The 8,869-nt window shown below is 40.5% G+C and overlaps 1 pseudogene; it reads right to left on the bottom strand.

Moving 5' to 3' along the window:
• LOC103652558 (vacuolar protein sorting-associated protein 41 homolog) overlaps positions 1–8,664 on the bottom strand; it is a 64,683-nt pseudogene extending 56,019 nt beyond the window's left edge.
• Positions 8,665–8,869: the final 205 nt, after the last annotated feature.

An 8,869-nucleotide genomic window follows, 5' to 3' on the forward strand; every position in this document is an offset into this window, starting at 1 on the left:
TGTAGTTGTCGGCAAAATCTGATGTAGAGACGCCTCGATGTTACAAAGACCAGACAATAAGAAATCCATGCCTTCCTCAGCGTTGTTGGCTTTTTTTATCAAATCTTCAAACTTGTTCCGTACACTTGCTATTTTTTTCCTCATCACCAAATCATTTGGCTCTAGGATCTTGTCATGCAATATGTTTCCGTACTCGTCGTAGACACAATGGCTAAAAGCAAATAAGTTAGTCATATGTTCTACAAAATTAAATAATTAAACACAAAGACCATACTTGCTTTGTGACAATTATAAAGAGTGTTGTTTGCACGTTCGCTAACACTACGGTTCGATCTGAGCAAGTGACACTTATCTGGTGACACAAGACCATGATTGTGCTCTTCAATCATTGATTCTATAGTGTATCTAGCACCGGATAATTTCACATAGATGTATGCCTCACAGCCACATCTTGTTTCAAAAAGGTTGTGTGTCTTCTTACCATTAGATACTTGAATATTCTTCTTCCTGAACCCTTGCCTTGAGCACATGAAACGCTTCCAGTAAATAATACCATTCTTCAGTTTCTGCTGACCAACACGGACTGAAAAGCCATTATCATGTGCATAATCTTTGTAGAACTGCTCTGCAGCCTCAATGTTCTCAAAGGACATTCCAACAATAGGCTTCTATAAGAAAAAAATGCAAAAAAAATAGTCATGTTTACTGCAAATATCATGATGAAGCTTCCATAACTAACTCAAATACTCACTGTTGGGGCGGTACTTGGGGTCTTTTTTGGTGTACTGAAGCCCTCATTGGACAACAGAACTGTACGCGATTTCAGCAATGTTGGAGCAGACAGGACCGACCACTCACAATTCTCTTGTTCAAATGTCATTGATCCTATACTAATTGTTGCCTCCGCTTCCACAGTCTCCATTGTTGCATCATCTGATTTTCCATCCTCCGCAAGTAGCCTGTAGGAAAAATAACCGCAGTTCATCGATTACAGGGCGGCCCGATTACAGCCACCAAAATAGCCATAAACAACATATTGGCGTGGAGATTCAATCACGTACAGATAGTCGGGGTAAGCAGCATACCTGGGCGCCGACAATGTCGGAGGCATCAAGAGCGCCGACAGCAGAGCTTGAAGACGAAGCGTCCAGAGCGAACGAAAGGGCCACATGCTGAAACAACCAGGCCGCACGTAGGCTCTGATTCGATTTAAGGGCCCAGGTTGAAATGTCCCAGGACGGTGGGGGGTGTTTCGCAAATACTCAGAGCCTGGTTGATGAGATACTCGCTAGTTACTCGACTGTGCCTTCAAGGAAGGTCTGGAACCTGAGAGGTGAGTTCTGAGAAGCCAACCGCATTCATTGGTTTTGAAAAAGAAGAAAGAAAGTAAAAAAGGCTTAATTACTAAATATGGCTATCTTTAACTACACCACTTTTTCCAACGTTGCTTTCCCTAGGACTTCGTTATTCGCAATTAGGAAGGGTGTAGATGTACGCAGCTTCTCCTCATGTTGTTGGCCGGAGTAAGGAAGAAAGCGTAGTAGTACAATGCTGAACATTCCGGAGCAATGGAAGTTTATCTTGCCGCTGTGTAAAGTGTCGCATTCCCCTATTCTTCGTCCGATGCCGAAGCATCTCCCTCTTATTAGGGTAGGACCCCTGAAGAAATTTCCAGAGATATACGAGAAGGCGCGAAGCGTGGATGAATTTAGAGATCCAATGTCACATTCTGTAAAAATTTATGATACATGTATAGGATGCACTCAATGTGTACGAGCTTGCCCAACAGATGTATTAGAAATGATACCTTGGGATGGATGTAAAGCCAAGCAAATTGCTTCCGCGCCGAGAACCGAAGATTGTGTGGGTTGTAAGAGATGCGAATCCGCCTGTCCAACGGATTTTTTAAGTGTCCGCGTAATAAAAAAAAACTCGTGATTGGTGTGGAGGGGAAGATCTGCTTATGAAATTGTTCAAGAAAGAGTCGTCTCATTTCCTTATTTCTTCGTTCTTTCGAATTCATTCACTTCGACGGCTGGCGCTACGCTAGCTTTGCATGATTAGCTCCGACAGAACAGGTACTGCATTTCCTTAGTTGGATCCGCTCTTTCTCTCTCGTGCAGTTGTTGCTTCCGGCTATTTATTCAGTCGTCAATCAGCATTGATCCGGGTAGTTAGTCAGTCTCTCTCTTTTTTCCCGTCCTTCTCTATCTATGAAATTCCTAATTAAGGGAGTTCGCTTTCCAATATCTAAATGTTCATGCAAAGCAACAAACGAAATGCAAGAACTGTCACGCAGAAGTCACACAGTATGCTGATCGTTCTGAAATGGTAAAAAGTATTGGATTTCATAAGAGATTCATACATAGAGATCTAAACTCATGGAAGGGCCCGGCCACTTTACTGCTTGATAGCGGCACTGGCTCGTTCTGGGCAATAAGTCGACACCACTCTTACTTCCTTCTTTTGAACTTGTGTAACACCACTCGGCACTTCTTTTGTCCTTGTGGAATAGAGAAAAGTCTGTTTTCTAGCGAAACTCGATCTCGATAGTAAATCATTGGTACGTACGAGTCCCTTATTTGTTGAGAAATTCTTTGTTGATTCGCCTATTCCACGCTAAAAAAAGGGGGACCGAGATCTTCTTTGAACGACTGATCTGCGACTTCCTTCCGCTCGTGTATCAGCAATAGAGTTTGTTTGACAACAGATCCCAATGCCACCTGCTTTTAGCCAATTCGTCACTACTACTACTCTTCCTCGGAAACTCATCCGAATCAGAAAAGGATGATTCCCTAGTGGGAAATGGGAAAAGTACTACCAGCTATTTGACCTCGATAGCCTGCCCCAACTATCTATTCTCCTCAGGCACCTTCCGGCAAGGCATCCCTACTAGAAATCAGAAAAAAGGCCACTTTTCTGAAACGCACTTTCTTCTTTTCCATCCATAGAGGGAAAAAGGACTTGTCAACTTTTGCTGCTATATGAAACGGAAGTGGCGATCGCTGATGCACCAATACAACCTCTTGAAAGGCCTCCCTTTTCCTAGTGTTCGGAAACGGAAAACCCTGAACCTGGAGGAGTTAGGTATGTAGGATATGCTTTTTATTTTTTGTTGGGCAGGCAGTAGTATAATTTTGATACTCTGCAGTATAAATTCGACTCCCAACCCTTTTTTTAGAATAAAATTGTTGATAAAACTCCAACATAGTTTGTTCCAAATCCACTATAATCCTTGTAGAATAGTCAAGTACCCCATTTCCAAGGGGGTACCTGTTGAAAATCGTTTCAACAAATCCGTGATACAAGATAAGAGAACGCTGACCCGGAAAGCTATGAACCGCCAATGGTGACTACTTAGGCTAGATTCTCACCGGCACCAGAGAGAATAGAATAGTTGTCTGTGTCTGTCTCTTTACCGGATCCCCTATACCTATCCTGTCCTGCAAGCGGCAAGATATCCAGAACTAGGCGCTGCCTCGCATTGCACCTGTCAAGCTTATACCTGTTACGGGTCGCTCATCTAGATCCGGATAAGAAGAACTTTTCCCTCATCCTCTTCTTTAGCACTGGCCATAGCTCCATCCATCGAGGGATGCCGGAAGTCAATCGATTCTCGCAACATAAGAGAACCAAGTCTACGAGCACACAACACAGGGCTTCACCCAATCTGTTTCTTACTTCTCCCGAATATCCAACTGACTTATTAATTTCTTATAACGTACTCTATTTTTCTTTGCCAAATAAGCCAGCAAACGTTGACGTTTTCCCAAAAGTCTTCGTAGACCTCTTTCCGATGAAAAATCTTTTTTGTGTAATTCTAAATGTGAAGCAAGTCTCCGTATCTTATTGGTGAAACTGAATACTTGAAATTCAACAGAACCCCTGTTTTCTTGTTTTTCTTCTTTAACCATAAATCAACAAATTTTTCTACCTCCTTTCTTTTTCATGTATTTTTCTGATCAGGAAAAATAAAAAATTATGTCAGTTATTTTTAAGTTATTCTAATCTCGTACACACAAAAATTTGCAATTATTCATCTACTGCTGGAATCTGGAATTTGGATTTATTTTATCGATGCAAATTGGATTTGGATAGAAGGGTACATTCTTTTATTTTAGATAGAAGAAACATTTCTTCTATCTAAAATAAAAGAATTTTGCTGATTTATTTATTGCTATATCCAATTTATAGAATTGATATACCATTTAATTGATATCATTTAGCAAAATGAAACACAACATATGCATCCATCTTTGGGCTCGAGAATTTCACGGGATAGAGATATAGTATAAGAAATAGGCTATTAAGTAACTCTAAATGAATTGTGGATACATCTGTATCCTTAACATACTGAAACGACTGCCATTATTCGTATCAAACCAATAGCGATTCATAAAAGCTAAATCTTGTAATCAATGGTGGGCCAATAATGAATTTTTTTGCATATGTATTAAGACGCTTGGTCTGATTTCGAAATTGTCCAGAGTTTTTTATGTTGTTTTCATTGCAAAATGATGGATCTCCTTCCGTAACTTTCCAATTACGAGTACGAGAATTGAAAGATAGAACACTCATATCGATAAAATAGTTTGAACTATTTACTAGAAGGGCACGCAGCCCTTTTTCCAATGCCAAATCGACGACCTATGTATAAAAAAAAGAGAAATTTTTTGGATTTGAAGAAAAAATAAAAGGAATTCTATCAATTTTTATTTTCCATTTATTTAGTTTGTTTTTCTTAATGAAATTGAAATTATTAACTAACAGAGCAAACACAAATAAAGATAACTTTCCAATTACGAGTACGAGAATTGAAAGACATGAAAATTCTCAATTCTCTACGGCGTCTAGGAGATGGATCGAATATTTTCAGGAACAAGAAAATCAGAAGAATCTTTTTCTCTATTCACTACCATTCCGCGTCTTCGACTTCTATTAGTTTCTTTTCTTCTTTAATGCAATAGCTATAGTTTGATATAGAATCCATTTCTCAAAGTAATGGAAACCATTCTCAAGAGGTGTGGTGGGACTGTGGGAGGGTTTAAACGCAAAAACAGCAGACAACGTTGGATTCAGATTGGATGGTTTGGATGGACTGATGGTATGCTTGCACAAGATAACGGATTGCACAGGATATGACCCCTTAGATAATTTTAAAATGACGCAATACGACCGTTGAAACTGATGATTTAAATATATAGTAGAGACTAGGAGAGTGCCCGTGCGTTGCAACGGGAACGTATAAAACCACGATAAACTATGTACAAATGTGTGTTATACTTTTATAGGTTAGTGCTCGTGCGTTGCAACGGAGACATATAATATATCGATATCTTATATATGCATGTGTGTTATATATACAAAATGTGTCTTATATTGTTATAGTAAGATGCTCGTCCTAACGATACTACGAACCTAAGGCTGCCTCCAATGGAGCAGCTAAAAGGGTATGCAAAGCTATTATGGCTACTCATATTCACTGTAGCACCATGCATCTTCCATCCAACAGAGTAGCCAAACAGAGCAGCCAAATTCCATGGCAGGTGAGAGAAAAGCTATTATGGCTGGGCAGGAACTGAGCAGGCATCTCTGATGCAAATTGGTGGGCCATTCTTATCAGTGAGCATGAGGCAAGCTATTTTTGCTATACCATTGAAAAGTGTTATATTATAGATGGACAGCTAAAACATCTACGTCAGCCAACATGTTGAATGCCTGCTTCTTTTAGCTGCCGCATGTTGGAGGCAGCCTAAAAGGCAATAAAATTAATTAGTGGGTCCTGGCAGGCCACCCAGGTTGTTACGGGTCCGGAGGATTCGCAGCCACGAGCTCCGAGCATGCAGGCATCAGAACCGGTCTTCGGTTGAAGGGGAGGAGGAGAGGGATGACAGATGAGCCCTACCAGGCATTGAGCGCGCGGTCGGCTGTCAAGTGGTCCCAAGTGGTCAGGGCGCGAGCTGATTTGCGGACACGCGGGCTTGCGCGGTTGCTAGGCTGGGCCACGATGACAACACGTGTAGCGTGAGGATGGGCCGCGCGGTTGTACAAGGGAGGTGGGCCGGAATGGGGATAATCGGCCCAGGCAGGGTTTCTTTCTTATTATTTTCTTTTCTTTTCTTTTCTTTTTCTATTATCCTATTTCTTTCCTTTCCATTTCAAATCCAAAATTTGAATTCTATAGTGACGGCAAAATATGTGATCTGTTTTCTGTATATTGCGAGAAGCACTTTCATGAAGACCTGGAGGAAGTGAGAAGAAACTGGGGAATTCTACCATGCCCTAGTCCCAAATAGAACAGTGTATATATTAGTCCCAAATAGAACAGTGTATATATAGACAGGCACATTCTACATGAACAGTTCTGCATCATGTAATGTCAATAAACTTTTGATTATCTGGCAAACGTGGCATTAAAAAAAGATGGAAATGCGGCACAACTTTGCTCATGCTGGTTCATCAAATTTACACAGAACTCTTCTTGCCGAGGACATGGCCTCCCTCAAAAGAATTACACTATTGTAAGTATGTGTAACACGCGAAAAGAACACAATAATTACATGGCTCAAAACTTACAACACAACACAAGGTAGTGTGTACTACCCAACACGGTATAAAATTATGAAGCAGCAGTAGTGCACAAGACACAGCGCATGCGAGACTGGCCTGATGGGGAACCATCCTCATCGTACATGCCTCCGTCACTATCCTGACCACTGTTTGATCTCATCGAGTCTAAGCCACCTTCAAGGCAAGACAGATGATACGCATGGCAGCAGTAGAACACGATGACAGATATGTCCTGGATAGGCAAAGGATCGAAGCACAAACAACACCGGGCACCACATCTTGTTCTGGACTTGATATCTAGAGCCCGGACGCTAGATGATCTCTCGTGTCCCCGCGATGATCCATCGTCAGCTCTGTTTCCGTGTACCTCCTCGTCCATGCTTACCATGTATACCCCACGCCGAGCCTCGTGGTAGTATTTAACCAAAAGGTTAACACAGTCAGCTTGAACAAAGCAAGTTTCGGATGAAAATGTCCAAAATTCGAGATGGTTGAGGCATGGAGCAGCACAGTATACGAAAGAAAGTAAACCTTAAGTATATCGTTGCATCCATTTCACAATGAAGTTTCTGTCCGGTAATCCGTCACAATTTTCACAAGACGATCCTGCAACCTATCAAAAGCATGAGTGAACACTCAACCAGGGGATGAAATGGTTGGATTAAGAATCATGGCAGATCGTTTTGAGTATATTTGCCAAGGTTTCAGTCATGCAAGAAATTCTGTAGCTCAGTTCTTTTATGATAAATTTTGATGGAACATACCGAGGTATTTCTAAGCCATCAGGAACCAAACTGACAATGTACAGAGGATCAAGATTGCCAACTGTATGTTCCAATAGATTCCCTACCTGCCCAACAGACATAGAAATTGAACTAAGAAACAGAAGATGCCTCAGTCTAAGCAAGATTAAGCATCATTTATTTCAGTTACCATTTCAGGCTTCTGGAGGCATTGTCTAATCAGTTCCTCCCACAGTTCATCATCATGCTGTTCCGTAACAAATTCAACAGCCTGTATGCATATTCAAGATGCATGTTACTGTTCAATCCCATATATCAAGTTGGCTAATATAGAACAACATGTCTCAGAAATGGTAATATAATTGGTAGGCAAGTTAGAACCTCCTGCATGTCTTCCAGTTTGTTTATAATTGTCGACAGAGCTTCCTTAGCATTGCCCATTCGACCAAGGACAAAACTTGCTCCCTTACAAGTTCTTTTTGTGCAAAGATTTCATATGCCTGAATAACAATAACAAATTATCAAGCCTATGATTAACTAAATAGAAAATTTTATGATGTGATTCTTTGGGGAAACTATGACCTTGTCAAGCCTGTAATGCTGACTGGTTAGAAGGAAGGGTAGTAGCATCCTTGTCTCGTAGTCTGCATAAAGCTCCACCTATAATGCAAACAGTTTTGACTTGCAAGTTATTGTCAAAACACAAAGTAGATGTAAAAAATAATTGGGGAAATGGACATGACAATGGAAGGCAGAAAAGATACCTGCATATCATGAAAATCCTTTCCAGCGTGTATATCTATCTCAAATAAAGCATGCAAATACAGGTGTAACAAATATCTCTTGTCACATTTTTTACTGGTATGCAACAGCTGCTCCACAACTTCATATGGGAGAATGATATCACGATGTTGGGTCCGTAGGTGAACTGTTCTTTTATTGTCCACTATCATAAGATTGACAATCTGAAGAATATTAAAAAAAGTGTTTAAGTCAAGGATATGGAATGCTTTTTCTAAAACGTACCACTGTAGAATGTAACTTTGTATTAGCAGCTAAATTGGACTCCTCCATTTTGATACCTTATCATGAATAGCATCATACATGTTGTATTTCTCAATAAACTCGAATACTTCTGGCTTCAGGAGCTGAACCAAATGGGTTTAATTAGAAAGAATTTGACAATAAAAATGTATATTTTGATATGTGCCTACAAATACAACTTTAGGATGTACTTACTTCAGCATAAAGAGAAAGTGCCTTTTCGTATTGACCATTGATCACATACAATTCAGCTAATGACTACATGGCACATAAGGCAGATATCAACCAAAGAGGGAAAGAATATGAAGTGTAAATATATGTTTTACATTCATTAAATGATGTCCCTCCCCACCTCTTCAATGAATCAGCCATCGATGAGGAGTTTAGCTGTGGCTCAATGGCAGATATGACCGGTGAGGCTGAGTATAATGTCGGTGGCTTTCCGCTAGCTAGCAGAACACGTGACATGGTCAACCCTCAACATATAATTCATCTGATTATCAGGCTATTAC

Source organism: Zea mays, chromosome 1 (assembly GCF_902167145.1).
Source record: "Zea mays cultivar B73 chromosome 1, Zm-B73-REFERENCE-NAM-5.0, whole genome shotgun sequence".
NCBI lineage: Eukaryota > Viridiplantae > Streptophyta > Magnoliopsida > Poales > Poaceae > Zea > Zea mays.